Source organism: Dipodomys spectabilis, unplaced genomic scaffold (assembly GCF_019054845.1).
Source record: "Dipodomys spectabilis isolate Male_0828 unplaced genomic scaffold, ASM1905484v1 ptg000125l, whole genome shotgun sequence".
Classification (NCBI taxonomy): domain Eukaryota; kingdom Metazoa; phylum Chordata; class Mammalia; order Rodentia; family Heteromyidae; genus Dipodomys; species Dipodomys spectabilis.
The window spans coordinates 4,167,413-4,186,564 of NW_024870802.1; positions in this window are offsets into that span (position 1 = coordinate 4,167,413).

Sequence of the window (19,152 nt, forward strand, 5' to 3'; positions counted from 1 at the left end):
TACTGGCGGCTCTCTAGAATGCCTGGTGAAGGTCTATAATGTCAGGCACAGCCAGGATAGAGAAGGATTAGGGAGCCTGTGTAGGCTCAGAGTGGGAGGTGGGATGCTCTAGCAACATGGTAGCTCTGTGTCATCTTTAAACATCTACTATTCAGGCAGCTGATGACTTCATTTATGAGGACAACAAGCACTCTGTCAAATAAAATATAGCCCAAACATTGACAGTCATGATGAAAAATGAAGATGTAAACATGATCTAAGAAGAAAAGTAACACTCCTTAAATCTCGGGGGCGGGGGATTACACACATTCCTGCCAGCTGGGGCAGATGAACCTGTGCATGCACACACTTATAAGGTGATGTTCTCAGGATTACATAGAAAAATAGACATCCATTTGCTCATTCGTTCATGTATTCCAAGGAGCATTTGTTGAGCACCGTCTAGCTGTGAAGACCTCTGATAGAGTCTAGGAATTCAAATATGTAACTTGAACTATATCCTACTATTGACAACGCTAGCTAGGGAGAAGATAGACATGCAAATAAGCAGATGCCTAAGAGAACTGGTGTGAGGGGTTACATGCCATGAAGTCTCCCTGGGAAAATGAGAGGGGAGTGTGCAAAAAGCCTCCCAAGAAAGTGTCCTTTGCTTTCTTCTGGAACAAACATGATTGTCATCTTAGCAAACTGACAAGCATCTGTAGTGCATACATGAGCATGTGTGTGCGCGAACACACATGTATGTACACACACATACAGACACACACATACACACACTGGCTTGATTCTACTTGTGATAGCCATAGGCTTCAGGTGACTGCAGTCTGGGTCCTAGGATTCTTTGAACCCTGGTTGTAAATAACAAGGTACTTAAGAACTTCTATGTGTGATGAGAATAAATCACCTAGAGGAGAGGAAGTTACACCTTCCCAGAAACTTCCCTGTGGAAAGTTTGGAAGATGGACTAGGTAAGAATGCAATGACTCTAGACAGTGAAAACAGGAGGAGGGAACAATGCTTGATAAGAAATATACTCATTACCTTGCTCCTGTAATGGTATAACCTCTCTGTATAGTGTTTTCACAATAAAAAAACTTATGGACAAGCAGAAAAGGTCAAAAGTTATGTACATATGACCAGATAAGATGATGTTAAGTGAAATGAACCCCAAGATAGGGGCACAAATGGTTTTCCTTCCTTGCTATTTTTTTCTAATGTATTTATAAGGTACCATGTGATTTTTTTTGTTGCTTTGTATGTCCCTCCCCCACGGTATAACCCCTGTTTCCACTGTATTTGATGTTGGTATAATTTGTGGAGGGGAAGGGAAAAAAACAAATTGTTTAAATAGGGATACAGGTGGACCCATTGCAACAATGAGATGTACAAGACGATATGTTGAAAAACGAACTTTACAATTATCTGGGGGCCGTGGAGGGTAGGGTAGTTGTGGAGGTGGAAGGGAAGGAATAGTAGGGGAAAAACAAAGGAGGAGGCAACAATGCTGGATAAGAAATGTACTCATTACCTTGCTCATGTAACTGTAACCCCTCTGTACAGTATTTTCAAAATAAAAAACTTATTAAAATAGTCTATAACTTTACAAAGGAAAGGAATGGAAAGAGCCATTGTTCAGGAAGTAAATGAAGATTCTAATGATAGTTTTATTGCATTCACCTTTCCCAACCTTTGCATGATTTCTGTGGTAAACGCTATGGTGTTTTTTTTTTTTCTAATACATAGTCTAAATTTCCAATACACAGTCTAAATTTCTCTTTAATCACCGGATCCCTGGCCTCAGCCTGGTAGAGGAAATATTGTGCCCATAGAGCAGAAGGATCCAGAGGAGGAACTTTTGAGATCACATGGAAAGAGAGAAAAAGGCCACTTAGAGAAGGTCATTAGGGGTCCAGGCAGTTCCAGAAGCAGTGGGCTGCCATATTGCATCCTTTCTGTCTCCTTTTTCCAGAAAAAAACAACGACAAATAAACATATCCTATAAACACAATAGGAGATAAGGGAGACAAAACCAGTTCAGGGCATCTCTGTCAATCATGCTTGTCTCCCAAACTTTTTCTGTCCGAGTGCATTCTGGGAGATGCCTTTCTCAGAAGGTAGCTAAAGCATTACTGAGTGAATACATTAAAAATACATTTAAAAAACACTTAAGCTAGCACCTGCCTTGTAAGTAGAAAGCACTATACGGATGTCAGCTGATAACCTGCAGAGATTGAGGAATTTTACATGTACAAGAAGAAAAATCCTTAAGCACTTCAAAAGTGAACATATTTCACATATCAAACTGAAACCCAAAAGCAAGTGGCAATGTGTTTGTGTGTGTGTGTGAGTGTGTGTGTGCACTTAGAAATATTTCATAAAAGAAGTATTTAATTCCCCCTTGATTTGCAAGCATTCTAGACAAATCAATGAATAATTGTAGTCCTAAGAGAAATGCATCTTTCTGCCTTGAAGTAGAGAAGTTTTGATTTTCAGTTCAGTGGATACTGAAGTCATTACCCTAGGGCGTTAAGGGATGAACATTTTTTGTTTCCCACCACACCCTGGCTTTATAGATGAGAAATCAAGCCTTTCAGAAAGCTAGACTGATCCAAGACCACATAGGCAGGAAGAAGAGAAGGGAATTATAGCCTATTTGCTTCAAAGGAATTGAGAAGAAGAGATCTAGGGGTCTGGTTAGGTTTTTTTGATTCACTAGTCAATGGGTAATCCTTTATAAATACTTTATATTGGTGCTGGGACTGGGACCTGAACTGAGAGGCCTGAGCCCATCCTTTAGCTTTTTTGTTCAAGGCTGCCACTCTACCACTTGAGCCACAGCTCCACTTTCAGGTGTTTGTTGGTTAATTTAAGATCAGAGTCTCATGGACTTCCCTCCCTGTTGAATTGGCTTTGAAGTGCCGTCCTGAGATGAAAACCTCCTGGGTAGCTAGGACCAAGGGATGAGCCAGCCGTGGGTAACTTCTCAAATCACTCCAGGTCAAGAGCTACCCCAAGTACGTATGAACTCAGAATGTATACGGTGAAGATGCTGGAGTAGCAGGTGTGGAAATAAATGTGTCCCCAGCTTCTTCTACTTCTATTTCCTTGCCTTCACTCTGGATTCTGTCCTTGCTGAACACATAGATGGAGGGCTGTGGATGTTCTTGGCGATGGTGACACACATACGGTAGCCCTCTGCTCTTCTTACAGGGGTGGGCTGTTGGGTTTATGTGGCTGGCTGATTCTCTTGTGGGGGGGGGCACTGTCAGTTTCTGGGATGTCTCAAATGGGTTTGAACTCATGGGAAGTATTTCCATGACTCGCTTCCTATTGGCATGTTCTACTGGCCTACTCCAACTTCTGTGTCAGGCTAAAAACAAATTGAAACAAATATCCAAGTCCAAGCACAAAGTCCTTTAAGTGGTACTCTAGAGCAAACTTATATGGTTACATCCCCAGAGTCATGAACTAACCTTTGAGACATTCTGTAAGTAAAAGTATTAAAAAGTTGTAATCTAGGCCACCGAATTAGAGTGTGATGGCCGGGGTACATCGCCCAGCTTTGGGGTCTACTCCCAGTGAGGACAAGGGGCTGGGCGCACATGGTTAGGAGTATGAAAGCCTTTGTGGGCATCAGCCTGTGGAAGGGGTTTATAGGAGTATGTAGTTAAGTTATTGTGATTAGAATTAGTATGTTATTCAGGGGACCTTTTTGTGGGAATTGTACGGAGCTAAATGGAAATGCTAAGCAGGTGGTGGCGATGCTACTGTTTGAACTCTCAAGCTCACCAAGTGGAGTTCAAGCCACGTCCAACTCAGTCATCGAGGGAAGAGGAGCTGTGACTGCTAGCTACATAAATAATTCAAGCATTAGCTGTCTAGGAATACAAGTCCTGAGAACTTATGGGGTCATCCTTTTCCTTAAAAACAAAGAGAAGAAGACTTGAACTCCAGTGTCACCCCAGTGGGAGTCCAGTTCCAGTGTAAGCATTTCCAGGAACACCTGGAGTCTTGCATCATTGTTCTCACCTGCCCCATCTACCATACCACCTGACCTACTTTCACCTTCTCTGCTATTCTTTCCATTTTACCCTCCCCCCTTTTATCTAAATGTATCACAAACTCTTTTCAAACGTTTTCCTGAAAGCATCTCTAGCTCAGGAATGGTAGAGGAGGGGCTACCACCCGTCCCTGCCAAGCAATGAGAGTCACAGATGAGACTCTCCTGGCCTAGAAGTCTTCTGTGGCCTTTGATCACTGCAGGAACTCCCCAGTAGGCCTATTTAGTTCCCAGACTCTATCATTGCTCTAGTTGGTTGGGGCTGCTTCTTTGTAGACCAATCATGTCTTCCATTTCTACTCATTCCTTCCTCATTCCTACTCACTTCTTCCTCATCTTCTTTGTCCTGAACTAGAATGTAAAATTTCTTTCATTTTGATGATCCATTCATCTTTGGGCTTCTCTACCTTTCCTATCATGACTAAAACCAACCTTTCATTACCAGAATAGTTCTTCAAGATGTTTTTCTAAATAACAGTGTTTTTTCCTATGAGCACTTTTGCTATAAGGTGTTCCAATAACACATACTCAGCCTGCTATGGCTTGAATATGGTTTATGTCCATAGTCTTCAAAATGGAATTGAATCCCATCCTGAGTTATTAAGAAAGCAGGAACTATCTAGGCATGGTGGGCTCATATCTGAATTCCTAGCTACTCAGGAGGCTCAGACCAGGAGGATCAAGGTTTGAGGCCAGCCTGGGTTAAAAAATCCACAAGATGGTTATCTCTAGTTAACAACCAAACAGCCAGAAGTAGAAAGATGTGACTCACGTGGCATAGCTCCAACCTTCAGAGAAAAAGCAAGGTGAGGGCAAGAGGCCCTGAATTCAAAACCCTGTAGCAGTTCTACTCACAACATACAACATACAAATATGCACATTCAATTATGAGTGTGTTGCTAGAGAACATAGGCTAATTTTTGGCTATTGGCTGGGAGTGTTTTGCTCAGTTCTTACTGCATAGACATGTTACTTCAGGGGCACAATAGCAATTTAAAGTGCTGACAATATTTACACATTTCCTGTTTGCCTTAGGGTGTCTGAGCTTACCATTAAAATGATTCAATAGCTTGGAAGATGAGGGCAAATGAGACTCTACAGCTTTACTTTATACTCAAATTCAAAGAAAATGGAACTATTCTTCTCTGGGGAGTCAGAACTACTGGCGGGTAAGAGGAGGCCTGCCTCTCTGACCATCCACTTAGATAGGGCTTTGTTTTGAAATATGAAGAGGCTCGTTTAGGTTCCGAGAATGAGAGAGCTGCTTGCTTCCTCTCATCTCTGGCCAGCTTCTGTAGAACAAGTCGTTGACCCCATGTTTCAGATTAGCCCAGATACTAAGCTCCCTTTGAAAGTCTAAACTGGGCCTGTATTTATGGAGGACCATATGTTTCCTGACTTCAGGGTGGCTTGCTGACTTTGTCATTTCTCAAAGCATGCTTGGGCTGGTGGTGGTGGTCATGGTTCTTGGGAATGTTGGGAAGGGGGTGGTCCTTGGCAGGTCTCAGACTCCAGGGACCTCTGTTGTGTCTTCTGCCAGGAGTCTCTCCCTGAATCTTAGCTTGACTCAGTTCTGTTACTCCCACTTGCAGCACCCTCTTGCCACTCTGAGACCTGAAGAGGTGAACTTCCCATGGGGGTTTCTTTCTAAGGCTGTGATCTCAAATCTACAACGGTCCCAGCAGTTTTGCCTTGTATTGCCTTTACGTTCAGCCATTGCTGAATCAGAAAACCAGATCTCTTATCCTAAATTCATCTCATGGACTGTGCCAGAGAATTCCTCTTCAAGGTTTCAGATGTTCCTAACTTAACAGTAGCAATGAGTGCTTATTTATGTTAACTAAGCCATTAAAACTCACAGGTGTTATGCTAAACATTTCATATTGATCAGCTCCCTTGCTTTTCAAAACACTGCTAGGAAATACATCATTAGGATCCTATTTTGAAAAACAGAATTTTATAAACAGTATGAACAGAGTTTCCAAAGCTATAGACCTTGTCCATACCAGAGCCAGAGCTCCAGTTCTGCTAGTTGCTAAGTCCACAATCAACCTCCACACTAACCATCTGCTTTACTGCAAACATCTTCATCTGTCTGACTGAGCCACATGTCTGTCAAAAACAAATTGCAGGGTCTGAGAAGGTGGCTCAGTGGTAGAGTGCTTGCCTTGCATGCATGAGGCCCTGGGTTTGATTCCTCAGCACCACATAAGCAGAAAAAAGCAGGAAGTGGCTCCATGGTTCAAGTGGTAGGACACTAGCCTTGAGCTGAAGAGCTGAGGGACAGTGCCCAGGCCCAGAGTTCAGCCCCCACAACTGACAAAAAAAAATCACAAAGCCTTAGGTTTTATTTCAGCTCACCTAACATGACATTCCTTGAGTACTTTGTTTCTAGGCTAAAGAAATCTGAACATGAGCATCTCAATTAAAGTGTCCTTGAAAAGATTTAACAGTAGATTGCTTTTATCCTGACCATAACTAATCACAGAGAAAAAGAAAACAGAACAAAAGCATCTTCTGAAGCACTACATTTGGTGAAAACATCCCAGCATAGCTTTGGGCAATTTTTAGTTGAGGGGTGAGAGGGGTACTGGGTTTAAACTCAGGGATTACATTTGCTAGACAAGTGTCTTACCACTAGAATCACAGTCTCATCTTTTTGAACAGGGTCTTGCTTGGACTGGCCTGGACCACAATCCTATTTATTCCTCCTGCATAGCTGGGATGGCAGGTGTATGCCTCCATACCCAGCTTTGTATTGGTCTTGCTAACTTTTTCCCCAGCTGAACTAGGACACTAATCCTCCCTATCTCTGCCTTTTAGGATTATAGGTGTGCACCATTCAGTAGCTTTTTTTTTTTTTTTCTGGTCCTGCGGCTTAAATTCTGGGCCTGGGTGCTGTCCTTGAGCTCATTTTGCTCAAGGCTAGCATTCTATCACTTGAGCCACAGCTCTACTTCCAGCTCTTTCTGTGATTAGTTGGAGATAAGAGTCTCACGGACTTTCCTGCCTATGCTGGCTTTGAACCATGATCCTCAGATCTTAACCTCTTGAGTAGCTAGGATTACAGGCCTGAGCCTGTAATCTCAAAAGCCAGCCTCCAGTTTAATGAAATAGAATTCTACATATAATGAAAAGATGACGGTAAAAGAACCATGCCATTTCAGGATGGGGTGGCTGGTACATTTCTGTAGGATCCAGTTCCTCCTCTTTTCCTGGCTTTCTTTCTTTCCCTATTTGATTACAGAGGTTTTGATAAGTGGTAAAACTGTGTTGAGATTGCAATCTCCCTCCTGTGACCCTGAACCCCATGTTTAGTCCTCATCATGTAAGCCAGCGTTTCTCAGCTACCCCTCACCAAGGAAGCCTTTTGGACACCTTTGCCATAATTGTGTCTCACCACACATTTTATTCACCATAGATAGATTATATGTGTTTAAAAATAGTGAGTTTTTTTAATCTCCCCAGGCATTGATTTTCATTCCAAGGGTCTCAATGGGAGGCCAGGTGACTGATTCCCAAAGTGCTGCACCTTGTCTACACTCACAGTTTGCTCCACAATGAATTCACCTATCCAGAGCAAATGGCTGTGATGGGAGTTGGACTTGGGCTACTCCCTTTGTTAGCACCTTGATCAAGAGTAAGCCACCACACTGACACCTTGCATGGTTTTAAATCTGAATGGCCCTTTCTCTTTTTCTCAAGCTAGAACTTGGATTGACTTTGTACCATAATATTTCTCAGAACAAGAGTTCCCAGCCTAGCAGCTGCATCCCAGGTAGCCTATTATACATGCAACAATTTTCACTCTTTATAGTCAGAAACTCTGGGGCTGGGGTCTCCAGCAGTTTTAAGTTTTTGAGCAATTCTTAGGGGTCCTGACATAAGCTGAAGCTGGAGAATCAACACAGTGAAAGTGTTCTTGGAATGGAAATGCATACGCAGAAATGTTAGATTTATTATAGAGGAAGGAGTTGGGGAAAATGTTCTTGGTGGCTCAGAAATGCAACAGCAGCTCCTGAGGGGATTTAGCCACCTGTCTTCAACTATTAGGGCAGGTGTGAAATCTCCTTTAGTAGCACCTCTTCCCCCAAGTCTATCAGCAGCCCTGGTAAGTCATTTTCGCTTTGTTCATCTGACAGATGTTTATGTAGAGGAAAGAATTTTGACATAGAACAATACATAACATCTGACTCGGTGTCAAGTTCAAGATGAGGCTCCATTGTCAAACATGACAAATAGTGGTAGGTTTGGGGAATGAGTTAGACTGGAAAATAGTAGTAGAGAACTTTCTGGAATAGTACCATGTAGATGAAGGTTATAGAGGTATGTAAGAGATGAAAAACAATCACATCGAACTGCACAGCAAGATTCATTCACACCAATGCCTCTGGAACTCAATGAAAATTAGTTGTGAACCTTCTAATATAAATGTGAAAATAGACATCAGCAATAAATGAACTACCTAGGAACAATCACACAAATATGATCAATGGAATGTGTTTTGGATCTATCTCAGGAAGTTTTTCTGGCCATGAAGTTCCTTTATACTTGGTTTAGGAATTATGGATGGGAACAATTAAGAAGTAAAAGAACGGAAGTTACTTTGTAGCTCAAGGCAGTATGAGGACATGTCGGCATGCCAAGCTATCTCTTGGCTCATATGCAAACATGTATACAAATACATTTCTCAACATTAGACCTTAAGCACTTTCAAGGGAGTAATTTCCAGAGCAATTGCCTCCTGCTGTTAATAGCCAATTATCGAGCAGGAGATAGTTGTATCATGGGTAGGTAGAGCAATGTAAAGACAACTAATTAACACCCAGTCTCTTAATGTACTAATGAATCTAGCCAGGCATGGGCAGTTTATGCAGAATACATTGAAGGCACTGAATTCCTGAAATTTCTTTCTTTTTTCTTTTTAACCATACCAATAAATAATTGAAGCCCATAGCCTTCATTTGTCCTATTCATCCATCTTCTTTGATGCCACTTAGCTTTGAAGTACTATCCCTAACAGAGGGAGAAAGCTATTTATCTCTTTCTCTAATAGCCTCATGAATATTTCTTTGCAGTTATTCCTAGCCCATATTTGCAAGTTCTTGACATTTCAATGTTTCTTTTTCTACTCAGTGTTCCTTACCTCCTTCCAGTTGGCACTGGGGGCTTCCTCACCGTGATAACATGTGCCATTTAGGCTTTTCTCAAGATTGGTTCGTGACTATTTAGTGCCTTGCTTCAGATTCACTCTGGAAGCTTATAATGAAATGCAGATTCCAGGGCCTCCCCTTCCATTCTCGTTTTCCCCCTAATGACTCCAGAAGTTTTGTTTGGAATGGTAGGCCCATGCCACCTCCCCAGTGATTTTTGAGGCAGGTGACCTCCGTTGGAGAAATACTGCTTAGGGAGAGGAATGAAGCTTTAGTAGTTTCTCCTTCCTGAAGCAACGATAAAGACAGCATCTCACTAAATTGGGGTCACCTCCTTGCCTCCCAATCTTCTTCATAGATGACTTGTAAACAATTAAATCAGCTGGGTGCCGGTGGCTCAGGCCTGTAATCCTAGCTACTGAGGAGGTTGAGATCTGAGGAATGCAACTGAAGCCAGCCCTGGCAGGAAAGTCCATGACACATGGTTATCTCCAATAAACTTCTCAGAAAAAGCTGGAAGTGGCATTATGGCTCAAGTGGTAGAGTGGCTAGTGTTGAGCAAAAGAAATTCAGGGACAGAACTGAGACTTACTGTTCAAGCCACAACACTGGGAGAGTGGGGAGGGGGTAAAACAAAAACACCCCAACAATTCATTGTGAAGAATGAACAGATGGAGGATGGAAAGGCCCGTCTTACTACTTTATGGGTGAAATATGACTGAGGTTAAGGGTGAGAACCTTTAGCATGGGGCACCTGTACTCACTGCTGAGGGCTGAGGCACTGTTCCCAGAACAATAGGGGAACTCTAGTTTGTTGCTTTCCAGATTTGCTAATCTTCTGGAGAATGGTGGGAATGCTGGTGGGGTGGGGGTGGGGTGAGGGTGGGGACAGTTACCTGCCAGGAAACAACAGGAATAGAATCAGGATTCCTTACCTTCCCTCCTCCTCCATTTGCTGGCAATAGGCTGACAGCTCACTGAGTTCTCTGAATTCTGGGGAAATGGGCCTGCTAGTGGGGATGCTGTTGAGTACAGCTTTCATACACGCATTTAAAGTTGTCAGTAATTTCCATGTTTGATAGGTACATAACTTTTTTTAAAGTTGCATATTAGTGCAGTGTTTGTCTCTGCTTTATGCTTTAAAGAAAAAAGAAAAAAAGCTGAGTCAAATGATTCTGTATGATACACTTTTTTTTTGGTCGTGGGGCCTGAACTCTGGGCCTGGGCGCTGTCCCTCAGCTCTTCAGCTCAAGGCTAGCGCTCTACCACTTGAGCCACAGCACCACTTCCTAGATGATATACTCTCTTACATACCTTTTCTTATGAAAGAATGAATGAAAATGATTATTCACACCTCAAACAAGAAGTTACCAGTGTGGATTTTACTTAGCACAGAGTCCCCTCTGTAAGGTCCGCTCCTGGATGGCTAGCACAGATTCCACCCTCCTCGCAGCAAAGTCTCCACCCAGTACCTGCCTTACCTAGGCAACTGGGACACCTGGAAGAGACACATCTGCATCCGCTGAGGTCACATCTGAATTTGATGTGGCCACACCTTTCCCCACCCATACCCTAGATAAGGCCTAGCCCAGGCCCAGACTCTTTCTCTCTCTCTGTTCATTTCTAACTCTCTATCCCTCTTGCTGTTCTTTTCTAGCTCTCTCTCTCTCTCTTGCTCTTCTTTTCTAGCTCTCTCGGCTCTCTCTCTGCTCTAGCTCTTTCCTCTCTCTTTCCCAGCCACGTGGAGTGCCAACCTTGCCTGGTCCCAGCAGGTCTACTGAATAAACCTACCCCTTACCTGAATACCACGTGCGTGCTGGTGCTGTTCTTACTCGGCGACCTCTTTTTAAAAACCTAACACCCTCGATCCATCCGTATTGCCCCAGAAGATAGTATTTCATTTTTAAAGGCTAAATAATATTCCCATTGTCCCCTCTCTTCGTCTCCACCTCCTCCGTGTGTGTACAGGCCCTCTCTTCATCTCGGTGGGCCTCACATGGAGTCTCATCTGGGCACTCCCACCCAGGACCTACCCCACCATGAAGAAACTGCTGCAGATGCACCATCCGCTGCCACCTCCACCCTGCATCTGGATCTCTCCTTGCAGCTTTCATCTAATGCCCAGTGTCCCCCAACCACTGGAAATGAATGTACTTCATCCTCCTGCAAACAAAGAGTACAAAAACCAAATTGACAAAGAAACTAGGCATCTCAATAAGACCTTTTTTTTTTTTTTTTTTGTCAGTCGTGGGCTTGAACTCTGGGTCTGGCTGCTGTCCCTCAGTTCTTCAGCTCAAGGTGAGTGCTCTACCACTTCAGCCACAGCACCACTTCTGATTTTCTGAGTGGTTTATTGGAGACAAGAGTCTCATGGACTTTCCTGCCCGGGTTGGCTTTGAACCGTGATCCTCAGATCTCAGCTTCCTGAATAGCTAGGATTACAGGTGTGAGCCACCCGCACCCAGCTCAGTAAGACTTTTATAAGCATTTTGTAAGACTGCATCATGTATATTTTTATGGTTTATAAAACATTTCCACTGACAGTGCCTCCTAGATGGCTGACATCCGTCTAATTCTGTCACTATCAATGAAGCTGATGGAAAGCTTGGCCTGGATGGCTCTGCTAAATACCTCAGCTTTCAGGCCTTCACACAGTTGGTGGGCAAGCACAGGGCAGAAGGAGGACTGGGCCTCACAGGATGAGGGCGAAAGATGCTCCTCTGGCCTTGGGTTAGACAATGAGGCTTTTGCTAGCCTGGTTTCTTCTGCTCCCATTGCTTTTCCTGTGGATCTGCTGCCATTGTTACCACTTAGTCTACAACTCACCTTTCTCAGCTCTACCTGGATCTGCTCTCCCTTCCCCTACTGCCTTAGACTCTGCTTTGCATCGAAGAACTAGAGATCCCTCTGAAATTGCCATATCCTCTGACTGGTCCCTAGTTGGGGTTTTCACTTCCCACGTACCTGGCCTGATCTTGGCAGGTTCCATGACTGGTGTGTTGACTCTTGGCTAAGCCGCCCCTCTGCACTGAATCCCAGGGACATTTAGGAGAGTTAACCTGATCTACTCCTCAATGAGCCTCCTGCTTCTGCCCTCCAGGCCCCAAAGAGAAAGCCAGGCAAAGACCATGTACCAGTGGTGTGCAGACCAGCTCTCTCATTTCTGGGGTGTTGTGCTTCAGAATACAGTTGAAATGCTGGACTTACCTGTTCCCCTTTTACATGCTACTGGACCCTGAGGATCCTCATCCACACGTTCTCTGGAAGCAGAAACACACATTACACACACAAGAGTGCAGAAGGTTTAGAAAGTCCTCTAGGGTTCATCCCTATGGAAAGCAAAAGAAGGAAGCCTATTTGGGCAGAGAGGAAGAGGTTATACTGTGGTGGTGCATTTTCAATGGCTCCAAGAAGTCCCATGAGATCTGTGAATGATTCTTCAGAGTTGTCCTGAGTTGGAGATTGGGACAACCTTTTATTCTGCCTTACACCTACCAGTTATTAGATTGAAACTGCCTCGCCAAGGTATGTAATCTCAACAAGGCAACTCTTCATAGAAAGTTTACAAAGAAGGCTGATAGCTGAGGGTTCTCTGGGAAGAACAATCTGGTATTTGTCAGAGTAAGTTTTCTCACTATGAAGGGGTCTCTGGGAGACCATAGCACTCACTAACTACAGATGCAGCTACTTTTCTATCTCCCATGGCTTTTATTTCGTTTGCAAAGGAGTAGACATCATAGGTACAAAGTTATTTTCTCTGAACTATAGAAGACAGTTTATGATTTAATATGCCCAGACTACCCCCTTGTTATGTTAAATGGGAACTAAAAGAATTTAGAAAATCGTTTCATTTTCAACAATGTCTGGCTTTATCACCAAATTATCTTGCAAGAAGATGCTATTTTGAATTTAAGAAGCTTAATTAGAACCTTTTCTTTCTCTCTGCAACTTTTCTGCAATAATCTTAACAGTCCCCAAAGCACTTGGTTATATAATTCGGGCTAAATAGAGAGAAGATACTGTATGTCTAAAGAGCCAAGAGGATATGACAAAAATATGTTTTTGGAAATAGTTGTGATCTACCTTTACAAATGCCAGTCTCTGTTTTTCTAGTTCAAGGCTACTTTAGGGCTAGGAAGGGTACATGGTATTCTTAAGCTCTCTTCCTTCTAGTACAGCATTTAGGAAAGGTCTTGTATCTGTAGTACTCTAGGAAATCTACACGGTTTTAAAACTCTTTACACATTCACACACATTGTCATATTATTCATGGTGTGTAACAAACCACTCCAAACTTAACAGCAAACATTGAACAGCTGCTGAAAGCAGGTTAGGAGTTCCGGAACCTCTTAGCTGAGTGGTTCTGGATCTATCATGAGGTTACATGGGGCTGGAGAGTCTCTTTCCAAGGTCAGGTCTTTGACCAGAACTTCAATTTCTTCCTATCCTGAGATTTTGTAGGGCTGCTGCAATATGACAACACAGCTCCCCATGGGCATAGAGATAGATGATAGATGGAGAATTTAACCAAGAGGTAAGCCACAACTTTATATGCCATGAAAAATAATAAACCATAACTTCTGCCCTATGTCATTGGCCACAAAAATCAACCCTAGCACAGTAGCAAGAATCATGCAAGGGTCTGAATATCAGGAAGCCAAGAACACCAGCACCATCATGCAAATTGGCCTATTGGAAAAAGACTGGTTTTAGGCTCAGATATAGCTTGAGGAAAAACCTCTCCATTTCTACTCACAATTGGTGTGACCTTGGGCAAGTCACCAACATGCCTCCAGTTTTCTCAGGAAGTAAATGAAGACTAGAATATCTTCCTCAGAGCAATGAATCACTTGAAAAAGATGCAGAAAGCTTAAAGGAGAACCAATAGAGAACCATGATAGCTGTTGTTATTAATAAGATCAGAGACCACCCCCCACATCCTGTGATGCTTTTTTACCCTAAGCAAAAGCAGTCACTGAGGGGCCCAGTGGTCCAGTAAATCTGAGAGTTGCATCTTCAGGGCCTCTACATCCTTCTAGCTCTACCGGGCAGCATGCCAGTCCTCATCTGAACTGATGAGAAAGAACTCGTGGTTCAGGTACCTTTTCCTGCTCCCATTTTTCTTGCTCAATGTCAAGGCAAATTAGTTATTGCAATTCATTTTCTTGAGCTATGTTTGTCTTGGTCCCAAAACAACCCCAGGAGGGAAAAGACTAGGGATGTGATTCTAATTTGCTGTAATCAAAGTTGATATTATCATTGTTTTGAAGATTTGTATTTTCCCTGACAAAATGTCAAGTACACAAGGCAAAATTTATTCTGAATTCTAAATTAAATATTTAAAAATACATGAGGGAGTCTGAAAATAATTTTCTTCTCAAACTTTTCTGGAACATGTGCAGGTCCCAATAGGCACCAATTGCCTTACAGATGTCATCAGCTAACATAAAAGTGGGGAAGGTTTTCATGCTCAGGTTAGTTAAATGCTAAAATTTCTTAATAGGAGAAACAGATTTTAAGCATTGTTTTACCTCTGTTGGGGTGGAGCATGTGGTTTATTTTGGTTCTACTCAGACTGTTCTAACTAGAATTTGTTCTTTGTTCTTAAATTGAAAACTCTAACCTTTAATATACGTAATAGATTTGGCATGGCTTTCTGTACATATTGTCCAAACATGTCCCTTTGGAAGAAAGCAAATAAGAAACACATTTAAGCTTACCAGATGGGAAATTCAGTGGGTATTTTATTTATTTCCTCCTCTTCATATTAGCTAAGGATTTCTTGATTTCTCAAATGATTCCCCACAGTGTAAATTCACATTATAACTTGGTGTGCATCTATGCTTCTCCCCAGGGAGACGAGATCAGGTTATACGATTAAGTTGGCATTGATCCTGAACACCCTTTCCTACATATCATGTGCACATGGAACAAGGGTGTTTTGCTACCTATAACCTAAGTGGTAATGGAAATTACTACAGAAATTAACTCACTTCAGGCATCTTTTGATGCATATCTGAAGTTTAGAAGATGCTGTTAGAGAGGTGATAAATAATTTATTTTCCTTTTCAATACTTTATGCAATGTGTCCCCTTTAGCTAATTCTTCTATGTGTGTGGAGGGGGTGTCTTTCATTAAGAATTCGAAGGAATTCTCTCCTTTTCTGTTTTTTTTTTCTTTTATTTAAACTCATAAGTACTTCCTTTTCTATTGTCACTGATAGCTGAAACATAAATAACAGAAACCTCCCCCAAGGTATGTTATTATATGATGATTATTTTGTTCACAGAATGAGTTGAAATTAAAATCTGTTCTACCTTGAACTTTGTGACTCAGGCCCACTTCCAGGCTTGGAAAGATCACGTTAGTTGTTAAAACGACTACATTTGAATCTCAGAATGAAACTTTGCTTTACATTGGTTTCACATTGTTGTTGTTGTTAAAGTAGTTCACATTTATTTAAAAAAATCAGAAAATACAGAAAATGAAAAAGCACAATGAAGTGATTCCTTTGTTCAAAGGTACATATTTAGGTATTTGGGGGGGGGGAATTTCTTCTTTTCCCCACATTTTTAGAAATATTTTGATGGACTTCTACATCCTACAGAAAGCCTCCCTGAGGAAAACTCTTTTCCAGAGATGTCTCATCTTTAAAGATATGCAATACTTTTGCTACGAGGCTTCATCTATGTATCATTACAGTTGAACCCAGTAGCTCTGCACAATTTACCAGTAGTCATTGCTGTTTCTCCTCAGGACCCTTGTGGTAAATGGGGTACCATGCTTTGTGGTAGTTGCACTAACCATTAGTCCAGGTCATTTATACAACTTTGGTTACCATTATCTGACTCTTACAGAAGCAAACAAACAAACCTTGCTGAGCCTTTGCTGTTGCTTTGGTGCTTCACACTTCAGTATCAGAATGATATGTGGCCTTGATAAAATGTAGAACACCAGGCCCTGCCAGCAGGTTTTTAATTCACAGGGCCTTGAGCATTTGTTCCTGACAAGTTCTGGGTTAGGTTGTTATTGCTGTCCAGACATCACCCTTTAAAAATTACTTCTTTAGACTAATGGTACTGAAAGCATTTAGAGGTTGAGGATTTGTTTTGAGGCATCAGGGGACTGAGCTCAAGGCCTGGTGCTTGCTAGGCGAGCACTCTACCACTTGAGCTATGCCCACGGTCTTTTGCCTTTAGTTTGCTTTTCAGATAGTCTCCGCTAACTTTGCCTGGCCTGGCACTGAAACACTATTCTCCTCCCTTCATATTCCAAGTAGCAGGACTCACAGGCATGTACTACTACACTAACTTGATTTTGATAGGGTCTCGCTAACTTTCTTTCTTTGCTTTCTTCCAGTTTTTCCCTCCTGACTCCCCCACAAGTTGTACAGTTCATTTTCAATGTAGTGTCCAGTGAGTATCACTGCCGCATTTGTTCACTCTTTGTCCCACTGTCTCTGTACTCCCCCTATCCCTCCATACCCTCCTCCAAACAGATAAACTTACCTACTAGACAAAAAGTACAGAAAAACAGGGACAAAGGAGAAAAACAAACAAAAAATTACAAAAATACTTCTTGTTTTCATTTCCTGGAGTTCATTTCAATAAATGTACTTTTAAATGATCGTATGCACATAGCTATTGAGCCTTTGTGATCCTCTCCTAAGAGTATCTTCCTTTTGTCTCACTGTGTGAATGTCTAGAGTCCTGTATAATTTATCATGTCTAAGTGTATTTTTTGGTCTGTTACCTTCCAATGTGCTTACTTGTAGATAGATGGGCACATTCTTGTTACAGCAAATGAGGGAAACCATGCAACCTGTTTCTTTGGGTCTGGTTTACTTTGCTTAATATAATTTCTCCCAAGACTTTCTATTTTCTTACAAATGGTGCAATATTCTTTCTGATGGAATCATAGAATTCCATTGTATATACATACATTTTCTTGATCCATTCACGTAGGTGGGATTTATGGGCATGAACCATCATGCCTGTCTATTTTGCTTCTTAATAGATTATCCTGCTAGCATTTTGCCTGGAAGTTGATCTTCTTTTGCAAAACGAGAGAACATATAACTATACCTTCTCTTCCCACAGAGATTTATTTGTGTAGATCGGTGGAGGAGAAATGTACTACCAGATAAAATATATGTTTATGAAGTATCTATTTTGCAGTAAGCACTAAAAGTTTGTAAAACTTGTCTTTTGAATTTTTGTCTAGCATTTCTACCATCTTCGTTACTGAAAACTCATCAACTTTCAGAGGCATTCATGCTAGACTTAAGGCTTCTGAGATGTGTATGTTTCTCCTGTAGCTAAGTCTGGCCAGTACCTGACAATAGGATATAGCTTCAGATCTCCCCTCCAGCATACCCAGGGAACTGATGTTTGAGTTAAAGACAGTTACCTACGTGCTTCTGCATTGCCTTTCTGTTTCTCTTTGCATTGTAGCTGTCCTGTCACCTCTTTTTCGTTCCTGATGTTCTTAGGCTTTTTCTTACCTGTAGTACAGTCTTACCTTTGCTACCTCATTCACCTACGTCACTGTGTTGTATGGAGGAAACAGAATCTGCCATCTTACCCCCTCTTAAATTTTCCTTTCTCTAAAAAGCAATGTTGTCAAGGCTTTTTCAAAGCTTTGAGAAAATGAGGCAAATTTCACGTCACAGCTGTTAAGTGGCCCAAACTCTTCTTCCCTATTCCAAGATAAGATCCTGGAGGTTTATGCAGTCTGGGCCATTCCTGTTATCCTCTTGTGATAGACCAGGAAGGGCGATGCCATTTCAGCCTATCTGGGAGATGTCCATCCACCAGTAACATTTTCTTCCGAGATTCTTGGGTTTCTGGCTAGCCTTAGTTGGCATGAGACTATTGTGGAATGGAAATGAGTTGCTTTTCTACTTGCACAGCAGAGAGCTTCATTGCTGTCTTGTTTTAAAGTGAAGCAGGAGTGTCCATAATCAAGCTCTCCTGATGGCTTCCCTTCTCATCTTTAACAGCTTTCTCTGTCAGGGCTGTCCTCTCTAAATTGTGCCCTAATTCCATCCGTTCATACTCAAAGCTTCAGGCTTTGTTCTTTCTCTGGTGGTATTATCTCAATTGCTTCCTTCCCTCAGGAAATAGCCCTTCATTTACTGGAAGATGGCTTTTCTGAGGGACTCAAAGATGTCTAGGTGCTTCAGCTTCAGTAAAGTCTGGGTTCAATAAAACTTTCTGGAAGCCTTCTGAGTGGGTGCCTTATCTCTCTCACTCTCTCTTAGCATTACTCAGACAGAGAATGGCCAAGTGGAAGAGAGAACCTCTTCGAATGTCATTTGTAATCAAGGTTGTAATCAGGCTATTCACTGTGTTATTCACCTAATCATCCAACAAGAATGTGTGTGTGTGTGTGTGTGTGTGTGTGTGCGCGCGCCTGCCTGTGTGTGTTTAATGGATTTCTACTCCTTCCTGGAGCTGCAGTCAGGATGGTCTGGTCTAAACTTTAACGAAGACCTATGTGCTTCTATTAAGTTCACCTCTTGAAAAGAAAACTCTGAAAACCACTGCTATGGGAAACTAAACTGAGACCCCAGTTATTACTAACCACCTGAAGAAAAAAGTGAGCATGTTAGTTGGAGTGAAAAATTAAGAAGTGGCTGGGAAATGAATAAAGACAAAATCAATACCAATCCATTTTGTTTGCATCTTTTTGCTTGTTTGGGTTTTTTTTTTTTTTGCTTCCAGCTCTGCTAGAGAGCTGAGTGAAGAGGAAACATGCATACAGCAGCCTGTGAGACCAAGCAGGAGTTGGCTCTCTCGGGAGGCAACAGTGAGTGTCATGGAAAGCAGATAGATGTGGTATTTGGTAATCCTAAGGTAGAATCCTTCCTCTGTTTTTGGTAGTTATGTGATGCTGAACTCTTTTTTGAACTTCTCAGTTTCCCACTTGGCAAAGTAG